Source organism: Prosopis cineraria, unplaced genomic scaffold, assembly GCF_029017545.1.
Source record: "Prosopis cineraria cultivar Desert tree isolate PC_DT_omini unplaced genomic scaffold, ASM2901754v1 PC7, whole genome shotgun sequence".
Lineage (NCBI taxonomy): Eukaryota > Viridiplantae > Streptophyta > Magnoliopsida > Fabales > Fabaceae > Prosopis > Prosopis cineraria.
In genome coordinates this window covers 14,797,066-14,815,159 of record NW_026555338.1, presented here as the reverse complement: position 1 = coordinate 14,815,159, position 18,094 = coordinate 14,797,066, and the positions used below count along the sequence as shown (strand labels likewise).

General features: G+C 33.6%; 1 long non-coding RNA gene across 2 annotated transcripts; it reads left to right on the top strand.

Moving 5' to 3' along the window:
- The first annotated feature begins 248 nt into the window (after positions 1–248).
- On the top strand, positions 249–4,724 carry LOC129316419 (uncharacterized). 2 transcript variants are annotated; one of them, XR_008594790.1, is made up of 4 exons: positions 249–426; positions 1,087–1,228; positions 2,813–3,103; positions 4,249–4,724. It is a non-coding gene; the product is annotated as an uncharacterized LOC129316419 (long non-coding RNA). The 2 variants fall into 2 exon arrangements; XR_008594789.1 differs by having other exon boundaries at positions 2,813–3,743.
- Positions 4,725–18,094: the final 13,370 nt, after the last annotated feature.

The following is an 18,094-nucleotide window of genomic DNA, read 5'->3' as shown; positions in this document are numbered from 1 at the left end:
TGATATATGCATTGAATGTCTGTATTAAGTTATGTAAGTGAATCCAAATCCCTCTTCTGTCATCACCGTCGGACTCTTTCTTCTTAGCGTTGGCTTGCTCTTCCTCTCACCCTTGGCCTACACCTGGCTGTATTGGTGCGTCTCGACAGCTGGAAGTGGGACCGGAGTCTGCTCCTTCTTTGCTGTCATCTCTTGCTTCTCTTCCAGGTTCCGTGTGCGCATTTGTGCATTTAGCTTCAATCCTTCTCTCTTCCCATCTGCTGAACCGTTTTATATATGAGTATGATAAGCTAAATTCTGCTCTTTAATTGGTCGCAATTTCTGGTCTTTCTTTTTCTTATTCGAGTTGCAGATCAGAGCCTTCTTCCGTCATCAGCGTCGACCACATGCTGATCTTAAACCGTCAACGCTGCACTCAGGTTTGAGGTAAATCATTGATCCTCTCGTCTCCTCGCCGGAAAATGTTCTTTCTCTTCCCCTTCGCTGTTCGTCTGTATCTGTCTGGCGTTGTGCTAAATTTCTGCTCTGCATGGTGACTAACGAAGTTGGTGTATGCACGCATATTTAGTCTTTCTTTTTCTCCCTCCTAAGTTGTTGAAAGTTTCGCGTGTGTGTTTGGTAGCTCGACTATTGCAATTGTTGGCTGAAATTCTGGTCCGTTTCTAGTTCGTGTGGGAGACCGAAACTTTTCTCTTTTTCCTTTTTGTTTTTTGTTTTGTTTTGTTTTGTTTTGTTTTTTTTTTTACGCAGAGCATCTATTGAGTGATAGATGTTGCCACTAAATTTTGTTTGTGGTGAGTTGTTAGGTTTTTTCTTCTTCTTTTACGGTTTCTACAGCAGCACAGTATCATATTTTCTCTCCTTTGGCTGATGGGTGATTTTCCTATTCTATATTGCTACTGTTATGCAATTCTAGCAAGAGTTGAGGTGTATGTGTTGGTTAATGATGAATATTATCATGCTGTGATGCTGGGCATGAGGTGTCTAATGTGCCTTTTGTGCTGCCCTTTCTGATGCTTCTCATCTTAGCCATTAATTTCATCCTACATCCATGAACAATTCATTAATCAAAACTATATCGTTTAGGAGGTTAAATCTGGACAGTGCATTCCAACACTTAATCCTAGCCATTCATGGCTTTTAATTTAAAACCACCGTCTTCCTCATCACACTGGCAGGGAAGCTAATTACAGAAACAGAGTCTCAAGTGCGGGAAACTTCTGCACAGGTATGTGGACCTTATTAAGCATGGTTTTTGACGCTTTTTTTATGATTATTAGTGCAAAAATGATACAAAAAGGCTATAATATGATAAAAACCTACTTTTAAAGTTTTTATTGAGAATGTTGAAAGGGGCAAAAACTTTAAGAGATACTTGGGACTGCTCTGTTCATTATTCGAATTTAAAATATGATGGCGATTGTATTGTCATTTCAAATATTTACTCTAGGTTATATTTATCATGTTGCTTTTCTTTATTTACTTGAGTTTCTCAAGCATACATTTTTCACACCTCCTTTATCCGCGTTTCTTTAGACAACTTATAAGGAATGATATGAAGAACTAAGCTATTCTAATGCTTGTGGTTTGAGATTGGTCATTGCTTCATGTGGAAGATAGATGAAAAATAGTTTTATGTATGACTCCTATGTGCTATACCAAGGTTTTTAAGAAGGAAACAACATCTACCTTTCTTAAAGCATATTAAAAAAATTCATAATCAAACTCACACTTTAGTTAATTTTCAAAAGTGGTTTATGTATAGAAGACACATTTTCTTTATAGTTTAAAAGTCATTTTTTCTTCTCATTCTCTCCTACTGTATTCCTGTTAAATTTTTTCCTACTTAATTGGATCTTTTAGCTAAATGTTTGGATATGTAACTTTATGACAATATGTTTTTTGAACTTTATGCTTTTTTTAACCATGAATTTTGATTTTTTATATAGATTTAATTGGATGGATATTGAATTTACACCCAAAATAGGCCTTGAGTTTGAATGTCTAGATGATGTACATCAATTTTGCATCAACTATGGAGGTAAAATGGGCTTCAATATTAGGAAGCATAATTTCACCTATAGTAAGAGGGACAAGTCTATCATTACTTGTTTTAGATATGTTTGTAGTAAGGAAGGAGTGAGAAGGCCAAACAAATGAGATTATAAAATGAAACATCCTTGTGCAGAGACTAGAACTGATTGTAAAGCAAAATTGATTGTAAAACTTGTGGATGGAAAATGGAGAGTTAGTGAATTTGTTAGTGAGCATAATCACTCTTTAAATCCTCCAAATTCAGTGCACTTTTACGATCTCAACATAAAATAGGTGCAGCTCAAGGCAATAAAATAGAAACTACAAATGATGTTAGGCTTCAACAAAAAGCTACATTTAATTTGATGAGTAAACAAGTTGGAGGTAGAGCTAATTTGGGGCTTATAAGGGAGGATGTTAAAAGTTATTTGAGGTCTAAGAGGCAGCGGGAAATGAAGTATGGAAAAGCTAGATCTTTATTAAAATATTTTCAACTATAGTTGATAGAGAATCCATCTTTTTTTTCATACTTATTAGATGGATTTTGATGAGAAAATAACAAATGTGTTTTGGGCTGATCCTTAAATGCTAATAGATTATGCTTGTTTTGATGATGTTGTTTCATTTGATACAACTTATTGTACTAATCGTCAAAAATAGACCCCTTGCTATTTTTTCAGGCTTCAACCATTATAGAACAGGGGTAATATTTGGTGTTGTGTTGTTGTATGATGAGATGATAGAGTCATTTAAATGGCTTTTTGAACCATTCTTGTAGGCTCACAAGCAAAAGCAACCACGTACTTTCTTTATTGATCAAGATCAAGCAATGGCTAGGGCATTAGAGGATGTAATGCCTGAGGTTAAACATGGCTTGTGCATCTTCCATTTGCATATAAATGGTGTGAAACATTTGGCAAACTTAATAAAAGATGGCTCACATTTCTTGACTGATCTTAACAAGTGCTTGTATGACTACCATGAAGAATTTGAGTTTGAGGATGCTTGGAGGAAGCTACAGTTGACTTACAATTTGGAAGAAAACTCTTAGTTGTGCTCCATATATAAGGTAAAAGAAAAATAGGCAGCTTGTGATATGAAATATGCTTTTACAATTGGTATGCAGAGCACTCAACTAAGTGAGAGCATTAATTCATCTTTAAAGGATTGCATGAAGCCTGAACTTGATATCAATACATTCTTTAAGCTCTTTGAATTGGTAGTTAATGGTAAGCGATATACTAAGTTACAACATGACTTTGAAACACGTGAAAAGCTGCCTAGATTAATTATGCGAAGTGCATTGATGCTCCAACAAGTTTCTCAAATCTACACTCCTACTATACATGATGTCTTCCAATATGAGTGGGATTATAGTTGTGCATACTATATAAAAGAAAGAGATGAGGCAGGTGATGTAAAGCAATATGTGGTTAGATTGATTACTAAACCAGGAGAGTGGAGAGTTTCTTATGATACTACTAGTGGTTTAACCAATTGTAGTTGCATGAAGTTTCAGCAATATGGAATAATTTGTTGTCATGCATTGAGGATATATACACATCTAGAAGTTGATGTACTTCCAAAACAATATATAATGAGAAGGTGGACAAGGGAAGCAAGATATGGAGTTGTTCAGAATATTCTGGGTAATGAGATTCAAGTTGATCCTAAGATGAAAAGTTCAATGTATGTCCTATATTTGTAAGGTTAGTATCTGAGGCTTCAAAATGTCAAGAGACTTTTTATGTTGTGCAACAAGGGATCATAGAACTTAATAAGAAAGTTAGTGATATTCTTGCCATGCGTGAATCTTATGAAGATGATACATCCTAAAAAATATATACAAAGTATTCTATAACTGTAGTTTTGAAAAAGAGAGAGGGGAAGAAGTATAAAAGGCGATATATGACTTGGGTTGATAATCAACCTAACAAAAAAAGAAAAGTGCAATCTAAACATAAACCTAAGGTAAAAATATCATTTTACCATATGCGTCATTTTTATTTTAAACTTGATCAATAGTAATTATTTTTTATTGTAGGGTGCTAAAATGTCACAAGGAAAGTCCAACTCAGTCATTGAGAAGCAAAGCAATAAAAGAAAAAATATCCAATCCTCACAAAAACTTAAAGTAAAACATAATTTTTGTTATTTCATATGGTCTTCTTTTTAACTTTGATCATTACTAATCTTTACTTGCTTTTATTGTAGGATGTTCAAGTGCCACAAGATACCTCTAACTTAGCTTCACAAAGGCAGAAAAAGAAAAGAAAAATCAAATCTCTTGGCTCATTGGGTGCATTAGAACATGGCATAATTTTATTCAAAATTTGGCACATTACATGTGTTCTAGCACACTAGAACTTTCAAATCAATTATTTACAAGCAGTACATTTGTAAAACTTTAACAATGCTGTCTCTTTAACATAGGTTCTCAATCTAGCACCATCAGTCACATGTGAAGATATGTCCCATGATCTTAGCCACTACTCCAGCTTTAGTTTCATTCTAGTTCAAGAAGACATTTTAATACAGTCATTTAGCCAGTAAAAGGTAGCTCTTTTAGTATTTTTGATTCATTTTGGTCCAGTCATTTTGACAGTATAAGGCAACTCCTTCAATATTTTTGATTCATTTTAGGTCTTCAAATTATTCAACAACAACATAACATTACTAGGAATTGTATATTTTGCCAATGTAATGTGATTTTCACTCTACAATTCAAATAGATATTCAATGTAGAGTTTGTTCATTCAATGAAATTTCAAATTTTCATTTTCTAAATCTCTACTATTATAACCAGCATAGCCTGCATAAACACAACAATAGTACCTACTTATTTTTTGTACAATCAGTTAAGAAGACATATAATGTTAACAAGACAAAATATACCCAAGTCAAATGTACAAGGAAGTACTAAAATTCCAACCACATATGATTTAAGTTATAAATGCTCAATATCAAATGGAAGTCAAAGTCATAAAATAGATTATAGATGTGTTCAGGTCAGCATGAAAGGGGAAAAATATTTTTCTTCTTTCAATGACAATTTATAAGCTATGCCAAAGAAGACTAACTTGCCAAGTCTTCACAACACATTCAATTCCACTTGAAAAGCTGAAATATTCCATGTCTTCCTCACTTGAGTAAAATCCCAACTTTAGCAGTGCTTCCTGTTAAAGTATAAATAAATGTTAGGCACAACTGAATATTAGTGAACACAAAACCAAAAAGGGAAAGAAACTCAGAATTTAAGGAGGAAGAAGAAGGAGAAATATAGGAAGAAGTCAGATAATGTACAAAGAAGATCAATCAACAAAATTCACATCCCCATCTCACGTGAGTCATCATTGGTAACTATCACAAAGAAGTGATTAAGGCTTCAACTTGGGTAACCGCAGGGCTAGCAGAAAGCAACTCGTCAAACGTTAAAATAGGAATCTGGTCATGGAAGCCAGTGGGCACAGCAGAGGAAGACATAAGGAAGCTAGAGTAGTTGGACGAAAATATCTACATCTTCATTGAACTTGTGCTCTGCCATTCGAAGTCAGAAAGCTGGGGATGAAGTCGTCACCAAAAGGTAACTTAGAATAAAAAATAGCTGAATCGATGAACTTAACATTGTTGGTCAAAAAAATCAATGAATTTAACATCAAAAGAGATCAACGACTAGGATTTGTTATGTGGATAAGCAGTCAAGATTTGTACCTTCAAAAAAATGTCATTTCGATTAATGAAATGTTTCTACCTAATGGATCAATTGAAAGGATGATATTAGGCACATCAGGCAAGGCAGTAGACTCTAGGCAGTAGACAGTGGGCAGTAGACACCCTTTTCCCTGTGATGCTAAATCGAATTTAAGGACAGAGTTAACAATTTAAAAGTTGTTGAATTGCATGAGTGCTTATCTCATAAGTCTATCAATCAAGGTATTTGTAAAAATGTGTGAGAGAAGAATTTGGTGAATTATGGGTTGTTAGAGCTCTCATGTTATAGCTTAGAGAAATATCTATAATTTTAATTCAAGTTATTAATCAAAAATTTAAAAAAAATACCAAAGTGGAAGAAAGGATTTTGAGTCACAATTGTTCTAATCTAGAGGAAGTTTAAGAATGATCGATAAAGTTTATTATGATTTAACTAATTCAAGTGTATTCAAACCATAATTTGTTAAAGTATTATCTTTAATATTGTTTGGATTGAATTCAAATGCCTAGTAACTGATTGAATTTTTTTTCTGATAAATGATTTTAGAATTATGATTTATTTGTTAAAAAATCAAGAACACCATTAGAATTAAAGTGAAAGATTAAAAAAAGCACGCTTTAGAATTTTAAAAAACTATCAGGTGAGTGGGTAGTACTCTGAATAAATTTCTAGTAAAGTATTTATAAAATCCTTTATTTAAATTTTGTTATTATTCCTTTATAAATTGTGCAAATATCATTGCTAATCTTTTTTTCTTCTAATAATTGTCTTATAAATGAAAATTTCTTGATTTTACTGATGACTTATATTGTTGATAAGTAATGTTTGAAACATACATATGATAAATGATAAACAATTTTTTTGAAGTAGTTTAATTACTGAATTTTATGTTGATATAAAATTTTTAATGCAATGATTCATGTATAGAAGAAACAATGATAAATTTGGACAATAGAAAATGATGGTTAAATGGTGTTTGAAAGTGAAAATGTTAAAATTGTTTTCTTGCTTCATACATGCTTGATTTTATTAAAGAGAACCAAGTTCAAAATGTTGGATGCTAATGGAAATCTCGTTAGCCCTTGGCATACCATGATACACCTAACTAGCAGAGTGTTTATAGGAGGTGCTAATCTCGTATGATGGCCAATGCATGTGGAACAGAGGGATAGTTATTTGTGAACATCGTACTTTTGCTTATTTTTGCAGGCTTCATGCCTGCACTTGTTTCATGGCTTTCAGCTGCGATTGACTGATTACTTACCCTTGTGGATTGTGTGTCCATACTGGATTTGTCATTTATCCTCATAGACTATGTGTCCACGCTTGTTATTTATTCTGATAAAGCCCTCCTAAATTTAAAATAAAATTTATCATTTACCTAGTAATTCTCTAAAAGTACTTTATCGAACTACACTGTTATCGAAAATTTTTATATTGATGAGCAGTAAAAGTTTTTTTATACATTTATGTGAATCTATTAGCATTGTTTAAGTTCACGATTATATTATTAAGAAGAATCATTATTTATTTATAGTTTAAGAATATGATTTATTATTTTATTAAGTCATTTTGAGTTAAACTTATTATTTACTATCTTCATATTTTCTTTATTATAATTTTGATTAGGATGCTACTTATTGATAATCTTTTTTGTCTTAGATATTGTAGCTAACCATACACCTCGCTGATCATTGAAAAACCCTTTTGTTTTGGAAAAGAAGAAGCTTATTGTGATTATTGTTTTGGTAAAGTTATGTATTTTATTTTCTAATCATAGCTTAGTACTTCACATGAACCATAGTTAGCTCCTAGTCTTATTTTGTATCATATAAATTGCTACATTGGAGCTAGTCTCCTTACTGGTTTGGCTTGCAGGTTTTGGTTGTTGTGAAAATTTTAGGAGGTTCAAATTATAGGAGGGACTTTGCCAAAATTTTTACAAAACATTCAACACTTTATGAACTTTATTATTGTATATAACTTACATATACAGATATTTTAGCTTGATTTCTAGTTAGTCAAGACTTATGGAATATGAATTTCCCTCATATTTCATGCCGATCATACCCTTAGTATCGAGATGTGACAGATGGTATCAAAGCCTAAGTTTCATTGGGTATGTGGAACAAGGATTCTTCTTTAGAGTTTCAATTATTATTATAAACCTTGGCATAATAATAATTGAGACTTCATTGAAGATCTTATTAGGATGTCCCTAAGGAATCATTTCTTTCCTTACTTATTGTGCTTTTTGTATAACTATTGTGTTTTAAACTAAATATTCCTTATGTTTTCTTGTATATTGAGAATGCCATCTTGGCGTCATCCCTCTGTAGAAGCTCTAGTAGCAGTAGGACATTTGATAAGTCCTCTGCTTTGATATGGAATTAGTTGCTTATCCTTAAAATTAAACTAAAGTTAACCCTAATGCAATATAGGGCCAACCCTAAGTTATCTTCCAAGGAATGGTCTTAAGTCTAATTGAAAGTTATCTAGTGAAATAAATTAACCAAAGTTTGTAGGAATTTAGTTACCTAGCTAATTATCTAAACCAATTACCTAATGTGTAAGTAATTAAAATGCTAGTGAAAGTGAGTGAAATGAACTTCCATTTTCACAACAATAGAACCCTAGAGATTAGTTGATTTTGGACTCATTATCTTCTTATGATTAGGCTACATTTAGCTTCCCTTTTCTCTTGATTGAAGCTGTCATAACTTAAGAAAATTATCCTAAGCCAATTAACCTAATTAGCTAACTTCCCTAGGTCTTAGATTAAAGTCCCTATTTCAATTAACCAATTGGTGAAGAAATTAGCCAAGTAATTCACTCAAAATCTCCTCAACAGCCACGGTCAAAACAATAATGTGAGTAACCACAAGATTATGTCAAGCTACTCAACAACACAAGCATTAACACCACAAGATTACGCAATATTAACACAAGTAATTCACTAATTAAAAAACACAAGATTATGTGCCTAACAAAGAGTGGCAAGATTCAGTCATGGCTGTCCAAGGAAGAAATTAAATGAAACAATCCTCTCTCTTTACATCAACATCAAATTCAAATTAAAATTTACAAGCTAAGATGATTAAACCCCTAATTAAGGAATCTAACCATCTAGTAAAAAGAAAAGAGGATAGAAAACAAAAGAACTTAGCCAATTTAAAGCTCAAGACTCATCCTCCATCTTCATCTCTCTAGGATTCCACAAAGAGGCTTAGCCAATCTTCATATTCAAGAACCCTAGTGATTGCTTGTGAAGGCCAAACTCCATAGTTCTTGAATGATGGAAATGAGCTTCAGTCCTTGTGAAAATGAAAGGGATGGAATGAAAATGAAGATAGGAGAAGAATGGTATGAGTTTTGTGGAGGTTTAGTGGCTGAAAATGAAGGTTAAGGTGCTGGAAAATGAAGAACAAAAGAGAGAAAATGAAGAACACTATGAACAAGAGAGAGAAAATGTGGAAGATGAATGAGATGAGTGTTGGATCCAAAAATGAGGTTGAATGGACGTGCTCCTAAGTGTTTCCCATCAGCTGAATACTCAATTAAAAAACAGGAAAAGAAAAAAAGGAAAATGGGAGCCTTATCACACTTGCAAGGTGGCACCCTTCTATTAGTTTGTAGATGATTCCAATGTGTGCATATTTTTTCATGTGTCATCCACATCATTTAAGCTGATTTAATCCCTCAAAATAATTATAATTCATGTGCAAATGATCAGCCATTGACCTCAAGGATTATTGACCTCAATTGCTCAGTTGATGCACAAGTCACATGCTACCTATGTCACATAAATCACATAATTCAATTAAATAGCATGTGATATAATAAAATCTAATTAATGTCCAGAATTAAATTCATAATTATAAGGGAGAATTAATTAAAATAACCAAGTTTCAGGCTATAAAAAATTATATAAAAATTTTCACACAAAGGCGAACCGAAAACTAGGTCAAACTAAGACTTTAAGAAAGTGTTGACTTTTTATTTAATTACTCCCAAACTAAAATGAATTTTAAAAATATAATTTCACCACTCATCAACTGGACATAAAATGGACTTTGTCAATTTTTCTTGTATATTTTCTCAAAAGTTCATTTTTTGGACCAAAATGCCCTTAATTCACTGAACCTAAAAACTTAGGCAAAATTTCAAATCTAATGCAATGAATGCACTTGAAGGTGATATATCATTAATAAAAGGGTCTTAATTGACAAATAAAAGTGGGTAACAATTAATAAAAGGGTTCTATCATGCTTCACAAAATAAATTGCCTTTTATCTTAAAAAATAGAGAAAAATAGAGCAATGAGCGAGAGAGTGAGAGAGCAGGATTTCATTTTTCGGTGAGGGGTCCCTATGGAAAAGTGGTTGGAGATGGTGAAGGTGGGCTTTTGAAGGATGAGGAAGATGCTCTAGAGTATAGTGTCAATAAGGTATATGATCAAGAGAAACAAAAGTCCGGTGTTAGGAATATTGATGTTGAAATGGTTGAAGATGGTGCATTGAAATCTTAAAAGGCTGCGAGTACTAAGGGAGGCCTTCTAAAACCTAATCTCAAGTCTCATATCATGAGTCTTTAGTTGGAAAGGACTACATGGAGGTTGAAGAGGACTTTAAAGCTTTATTCAAAGACTAGTTGAAGGAAGAAAATGAAGTTTTTCTAGAACGGGATGAAAACTAGAAGAAATGCTTTAATGAAATACCTAAGGTTGAAATGAATGATGCATAATGGAACAAACTCTGCTTGCTATGCAAAGATGCGTTGATTCTAACACTTATAGGGAAAATAATACGTCTGGATGATATAAGGAAGAGACTCAATGTTATGTTGGGATCAAATGAGTTTAAAATTATAGACATGGCCAATAACTATTTTTTGTTGAGGACCGAAAACATGAAGCTGCATCTCAAATTTTTAAACAAAGGACCTTAAGTGATCTAAGGCCATTATTTAGTGGTGCAATGTTGGAGCCCTAACTTTAATCCGTTTAACAACAAAGTCTAAAAACTTGCTATCTGGGTGAGAATTCTTATCCTCCCATAACACTATTACACAAAAGATATGCTTCGAGAAGTTGAAAGATTGGAAAAGTTTTGAAAGTAGACCGAAATACTCTAGTTAAGATGAATGATTGGTCAGCCAAGATGGAAGGTGGCAGATTCACTAGAGTAAGTATTGAAGTAGATCTAACTAAGGTCTTATCCTCTAGGTTTGTCATTTAAAGAAAAGTCTTTACTATGATGTATGAAGGTTTAAAAGTGATATGTTTTAACTATGGGAAGTATAGTCATAAAAAAGAAACATGTCCATAGTTGAAGATAGAGTCAAGCTCAATAGAGAAAAACGCAGAGATGAACTCGCCAAAAAGTCATACTTCTAATGTCAGTCAATCAAAGTTTGGTGGAGTGATCCTTTCATAGGTTCTTCTGGATGTGAAAGGTATGGAGGCTGGATGCTAGAGAAAAAATGTATAAGCCTAGATAGTTTAGACAAGAGACAAGAAATGGATATATTTAGATACAAGATCAATCATACTAGAAAAAGCAACCAGTAGTAGTGAAGAACCTTGCTAAAATGTCTAGATATGGCGTTCTTGTGGAGATGGGAGAGGAAGAAGTATCTAGCACGTCTAAAACACCTTTTGTGAAAAAAATAGGTAGTGATAGAATGGCGATAAAAAAAGGTGTAGAAGGCTAGTAATTAGAAAGATAGTGAGCCTGCAACAAGAGTGGGTAAGGAAGCACAGATTTCGAGTAGTGTATTACATGAAATACCAATCAGGTTGAAAGGAAAGGGGCTAAAGGGTGATTTTCAAGAAGATCAGGTTAGTAATGCGTTTGAAAGGATTGTGGGCCGAAAGTCTATATTAGGTTATCATATCTCAATAGAAAAAGACAATTCCTTTAATTTTGTTGCTTCAAAATTGAACCTAAATATGAATGGGCCAAGTAAAGAGAGGAGGAAAAAAGATAAAAGTAGCTATGTCTCTTCTGATGGGATTGTAGGCCGCAAGAGTTTAAAAAGTATAGACCAAACTTTCATGTTTAAGTCTTTAGCTTTTGATTCAAATCCACATGAAGATTTGGGCTCTATAAGAATGAAGAAAAAAGGAGGACTGAGGAGAAATTCTCCAATGAAGATTAGTGAGTTCAAATCAAGCCAAGCTACATGAACCAAGATGCTTTCACTATTGCTGAAGAGATCAACAAATGCTCATAAACATAATGTTGTTGAAGGTCCTGCAATATGTAGGGGTCTGTTTTTCTCTAAGCATGGTGTTTTTAAAGCGTTTTTAATTATTAGAATAGAACACAGGGTGTTAATATGAATACTAATAGGGAAATCCATTCTGAACAAAACTCTTAATTGATTAAGGAGGTAGAAACTATTTCCCTTTGTCACTAACCTAGACCGCTTAATTCACCTGTTGGGATTAATATATTCGATCACATTGAGGGTGAAGGAGATGAAAATCAAGAATAATTTTTTGAAGCTGTTGACATAGGGTCAAGTGGGGATACCACCATTAGTACTGAGACTAGTACGGAGTCTATTGGTCAATAAGTATAAGTTTTTTTAGTTTTAATTTTCATTGTTATTAATTATTTAATGGAAGTTCTAGCTTGGAATTATAGAGGAGCTGCTTCTAAAAGCTTTCTAAATACAATTAAAGATTTGTTGAAAAGGAAAAATGTGAATATTATGGCCTTGTTTGAAACAAGAGTGAGTGGTAATAAAGCAAACATGATCTCTATAAAGTTGGGCTTTTCAAATTAGATTAGAGTGGAAGCCATGGGGTATGCTGGGGAGATTTAGCTGTTTTGGGATAGCAATTGTCTCTTAGTTGAGTATGTGTGCTCTAATACTCAGATGTTACATGTACGGGTTAAATTGGTGAATAATTCTAGTTTTTTTTGGCTCACTTTTGTTTATAGAGAGACTAATTATTTGTTGTGTAAAAGTCTCTAGAACAGTCTTGAATTGCTAGGAAACAGTATTATGAGTCCTTGGTTGGTAGTAGTTTGTTTCAATGCATATTTGTCGACTGAAGACAAAGTTAGGGGTGCCGTTCCTAATGTGTTATCTGTTAAACAATTCAATGATGAGGTATCTAAATCAGGTCTCTTAAAAGTGGTTACTGTGGGAGATCGATTCACGTGGGATAATAACTTTGTAAAGGAAAGGCTTGATTGGGTTTTCTCTAATTTCAAGCGAGCTACCTCTTTTCCCCATTTTCAGGCTTATCATTTAGCTAAATTTGGATTAGATTACATATTTGTTCTTATAGGAGATTCAAACCAACAGGATGTTCGTCAAAGACAGTCTCTGTTCAAATGTCAAGCAGCTTGGTTCCTTAAGGAAGGCTTTAGGGATTTGGTTAGACAATGTTGGCAAGAAGGAAATTGGTGTGATAAGATCAAAAAATTTGAATCTGTTGTAACTTACTAGAATAAATCCAGAGTAGGTGATATTCTCAAGAAAAAGAATCAGTTATTGAGAAGAATTGAAGGTATTGATCGGCTAGAAGCAGGAGAGATTCCAATACCTCAAGCAGTTGGAAGTAAAGCTTTGGAAAGATTATAATAAAGTCTTAGCCCAAGAAGAGTTACTATGGTACTAGAAATCTAGATGCAAATGGCTTAATTGGAGGGATAGGAACAGTAGATTCTTCCATGCTACTACTAAAATTAAACAAAGAAGGAATAGGATTGAAGCTCTCAAGGATGATCAGGGTAGCTAGGTTTTTGATAAGGAGGAGCTGAAACAATTGGCTTTAAAGTATTATCATGACCTCTTGAATTTAGAACCAAGAATGCAAGCCCTTACTCTATCTATGTTTCCTTTCCAAGTTCAGTAAGTGAGGATATTGCATTTATGTCTAAGGAAATCTCTAACGAGGACATTAAACAAGTAGTTTTTGAGATAGGTGGATTCAAAGCACCAAGACTAGATGGCATTCAAGTTGTTTTCTACTAATAATATTGGGATGTGTTAGGAAGTTTAATTTCTTCTCTTGTGAAAGATTTTTTTCTTCACTTGGAGAAAGTGGAAGGGATTAACAATACTCACATTTTTCTCATACCTAAGGTAGAGAGACATGAGACTATGAAAGATTTTAGACCTATCTCTCTTTGTAATGAGTTATAAAATTGTGTCCAAGGTTATTGCCAATAGAATTAAGCCTATTATGGACAAGATTGTTAGCTAGCATTAGAGTATTTTCATCGTGGGACGGCAAAGTAGCGATAATGTTATTATAGCATAAGAGGTGATTAATTCCATAATGAGAAAAAGTGGGAAAAAGGGCTTCATTTTAGTTAAAGTAGACTTGGAGAAAGCTTATGATAGGCTTGAATGGTCCTTCATTAAAGATTTTTTAGAAGAGGTAGGTTTTGGTGACAAGATGTGCAGTATAATAATGGCTTGTATCAGTACCCCTTCAATTAAAGTTTTGTGGAATAGAGAGACTTCTAAAAGCTTTAAGTCTTCTCGTGGTCTGAGACAAGGGGATCCTATCTCCCCTTACATCTTCACGATTTGCATGGAAAAGTTGAGTCATATCATTGTTAATGAAATTTCAAGAGGGAAGTGGCAGCCTATCCAATTAGTAAAGGATGGGCCACTTCTCTAACACTTATTCTTTGCTAATGACTTGGTCTTTTTAGTGAAGTTTCTCGTAGATGAATAAGTATGTTTCTAAATTTTACAAAGCCTCTGGCCAAAAAATGAATAAGGAGAAGACTAGACTTTTTGTCTCTATTAATGTCCATATTAATAGAGCTCTTAAGCTTAGTAAGGATCTAGATATTGGTTTGATGAGTAACTTGGGTAAGTATTTGGGCATTCTACTTACCCATGGATGAGTTACTAATAGTCTATTTCTGCCCATCTTGATGAAAGCTAAAAATCATATGTCAAGGTTCAAGGGAAGTTTCTTACTATGGCAGGAAGGGTAACCTTGATTAAGTCAGTAATTTCATCTTTGCCAAGCTACTACTTGTAGACTATTCTTCTTCCTACCAGCATCTTGAATGAGTTAGAGAAAGTAAGTCAAGAGTTTCTATAGGGTGAACAGGATAGTTTAAAGAAAGTGCATCTTTTAGCCTGGGATGTCCTTTAAAGGCATAAAGAAAATGGAGGTTTGGGAATTTAAAACCTGAAACATCAAAATCATGCCTTCATTTGGAAACTTTGTTGGGGTTTAATTACAAACCCAAAGGCCTTGTGGGTATAAATGTTAAAATTTAAGTATCGATATGATGAAGGAGGTACCTTAAAGATTAAGAAGAGGGTGGGTGACTCTATCACATGGAGGAGCATATACAAACTTTAGAATTCTTTCTAATTAGGGGTAGGTAAGAAGATCTTTTTAGGTAATCAAACCACTTTTTGGTTTGATAAATGGACCCCTAATAGATTGCCTCTCATTGACTTTGTGGAACATGAGAAAGAATTTATTGATATCACTAAGAAAGTGAGTGACTATGTTCTTCCTTTTGGAGATTGGGATGTTTACAAAATGTATCCCTAGCTACCTACATCTGTTGTGGACTATATTACTAGCATACATGCCTCTTGTGAGGAGAGCAAAGAGGATAAACACTTTTGGATCCATTCACCTAATGGAAACTTTTCTATAAAATATGGTCATTCCTTTCTTCTTATAGGTTAGACGGACAATTGTGAACCCATATGGCGACAAGTTTAGAGATGAAACATCCCAGAGAAGATGAAGAACCTTTTTTGTAGTTTATACATGATAAAGCCCATACAATAGCCCTTTAGATCTATAGAAGACATGCTATTTCAAGCCTTTGCCTTTTTAGATGTGAGAAAGTGGAAGATACTATGCATTTATTTCATGATTGTAAGCATGCTAGAAACTAGTGGTTTGAGTCTGTGCGCCCTAATTTCAATTGAAAGATTTTTAGTTTAGATAGATGTGACTGGTTTGATTAGAACAAGGAGAAAGTAGGTTTATGTAGTACTCATTGTGTGCCTTGGTATTATCTTTTTATGAATATATCTCAAAATATTTGGAGGAATAGATGCAGAGTTCTCTTCCAAGAAATTGATAGTGAGGATTGAAGAGCCCTACTCTCTTTTATTTAAGGTAGCTACTGATTACATGTTTTCAAGTAAGATTTCTATGTTGCATAATTTAAAATCAAGTTTAAATAGATATCCCTTGCATGAGAATATGATATTGTTTAAGACTGATGGCTCTACCTTAGCTGATGGTCGTAGCTCCTGTGAAGGCGCCGTGAGAGATGTAAGTGGAGATTGGATTCAAGGTTTTAATTGCAAGATGGAAAGTATTCTAGCTACCATTGTTAAAATCTATGGTATTTTTAAGGGACTTGAGTTTTGTTGCAATAAGGGTTTTAGGACCGTGGAGGCCTTTTGTGATAGTGCACATGCTATCTCGCTTATCACAAGGGACAACCATAATTTCTATCCTTTCATGGATATCATTGAGTTGACAAAGAGATTATTGTGTAGGAATTAGAGCATTAACCTCAACTTTGTTTATTGTGAGGAGAATAGGATGGCTGACTTTTTAACGAAGTTGGCTTTAGTATTCCTTGTGATTTTATGCTTTTTGCCAACCATCTTTTTTTTAGATTTTGGGTTGTTGTCGTTTTCTTTTTGGTGGTTTTTTAGTTACTTTCGTTTCTATTTTTTTGTTGGTGTCTTTGTACCCTTTGTTTTGTTCCTTTTTGAATGAAGGTTCCTATGCATAAAAAAAAAATGAATTACCTCTTTGTGGTTAAGGGCAGGGTCTTAGGAGAGCCAGAATTAGGGTTGATCGATCTGATAAGCATATTTAAGAGATTTTATTTGAGGTTAAACCTTCAAACCCTCAATCTCATAAGGGTGTTTTATCATTTATATATGACACTAAAATAGAAATTGTTACTAAAGAAGAGACTGCCATAGCAAAATTGACTGATTTTATTAAGTTGAATCCTCCTACTTTCTCTAGAACTAATGAAAAAGAAAATCCAATGGCATTCCTTGAAGGTGTTGAAAAAAGGGGTCAAACCTTGAGGTTCCCAGATGTGCAATATGTGAAGTTTGCTATTTTTCAACTTAGTAGGGAAGTAGAGGAATAGGTTAAAACTATTCTAGGTGTCAAGGATAGAAGCATACAGTCTTTGTCTTTGGAAGAATTCAAGGATGTATTTCTTTAATGTTATCTTCCACAAAGTAAGAGAGATGCCAGGATTGAAGAATTCTTAAATTTGAGATGTGCTGGGTCTATATCGGAGTATGATCAAAAATTTGTAAAGCTTTCCTCTTTTTTCCCTTCACATTATGCCTTTTGAGAAAGAAAGGATTTGCACATTTGTTCATGGTTTACCCCAGGAGATACATGATCCAATATCTGTTATGATGGAGCTTTTTACTAGCTATTCACAGGTTGTGAATGCTGCTCTAAGAATTGAGTTGAAGCATCAAGAAAACTGTAATACCCTAATTGACATTACCATGCAACTTTTCACGTAATCACATCCATGTAATGTAAAATCTTCTTTTCAAAAGGTTAGGATCCCTACATAAAACTTTTCAAAATCATTAGAAAGATAATATAGCCAAATTAAAATAGCACACAATAAAAGCACTCAATTCAGCCTTATATATCACCAAAGAAATTAGAGTAGACAATAAAGTTCACACAAAATTGAGCCATGTGCCGCAGCCTGTGGCACGGAGTCACAGCTCTTACTTTTTGTGTCATGCGTCACAGCTTGTAGGCCTATGCACCATGGCATAACACTTGAATCTACTGTCAAATAGTAGTTTCTGGTGTAAAGTGCACTATTTCCTCATCCAATATTGGATTGGAGTGAATCAAGTGCCCATACGAAACTTGTTTCAAACCAATGACACTGGTTTCATTCTAATATGATATCTTAATCAAAAGTTAGACACCCCAAGTGTAATTTGACTATTTTAAATCAAAATTTCACCACTTGAGCATATCTAAATGGAACCACACATCATTAGCCACTTCTAGGGCCTTGAACAAATCTAAATAGACGATTAACACCTGATGGAGTAGTTGTATTAACAATAACACATTCAAACACACATTTGTCCTACGAATTACCAATAACTTACTTTTGGGTATAATCCAATTTTCTCATTTCCATTCTCATACAAACATACTTACAAATATTTATTACTGTTTGCATCATGTAATAGCCCAAAATATATATATATATATAGATAAATAAATAAATAAATATAATATTGATAGGGATATATAAGTTGGTTCTAGCTTATATGAAATTACCATAATGCCCTCTTCCTCATGTGATAAATCTC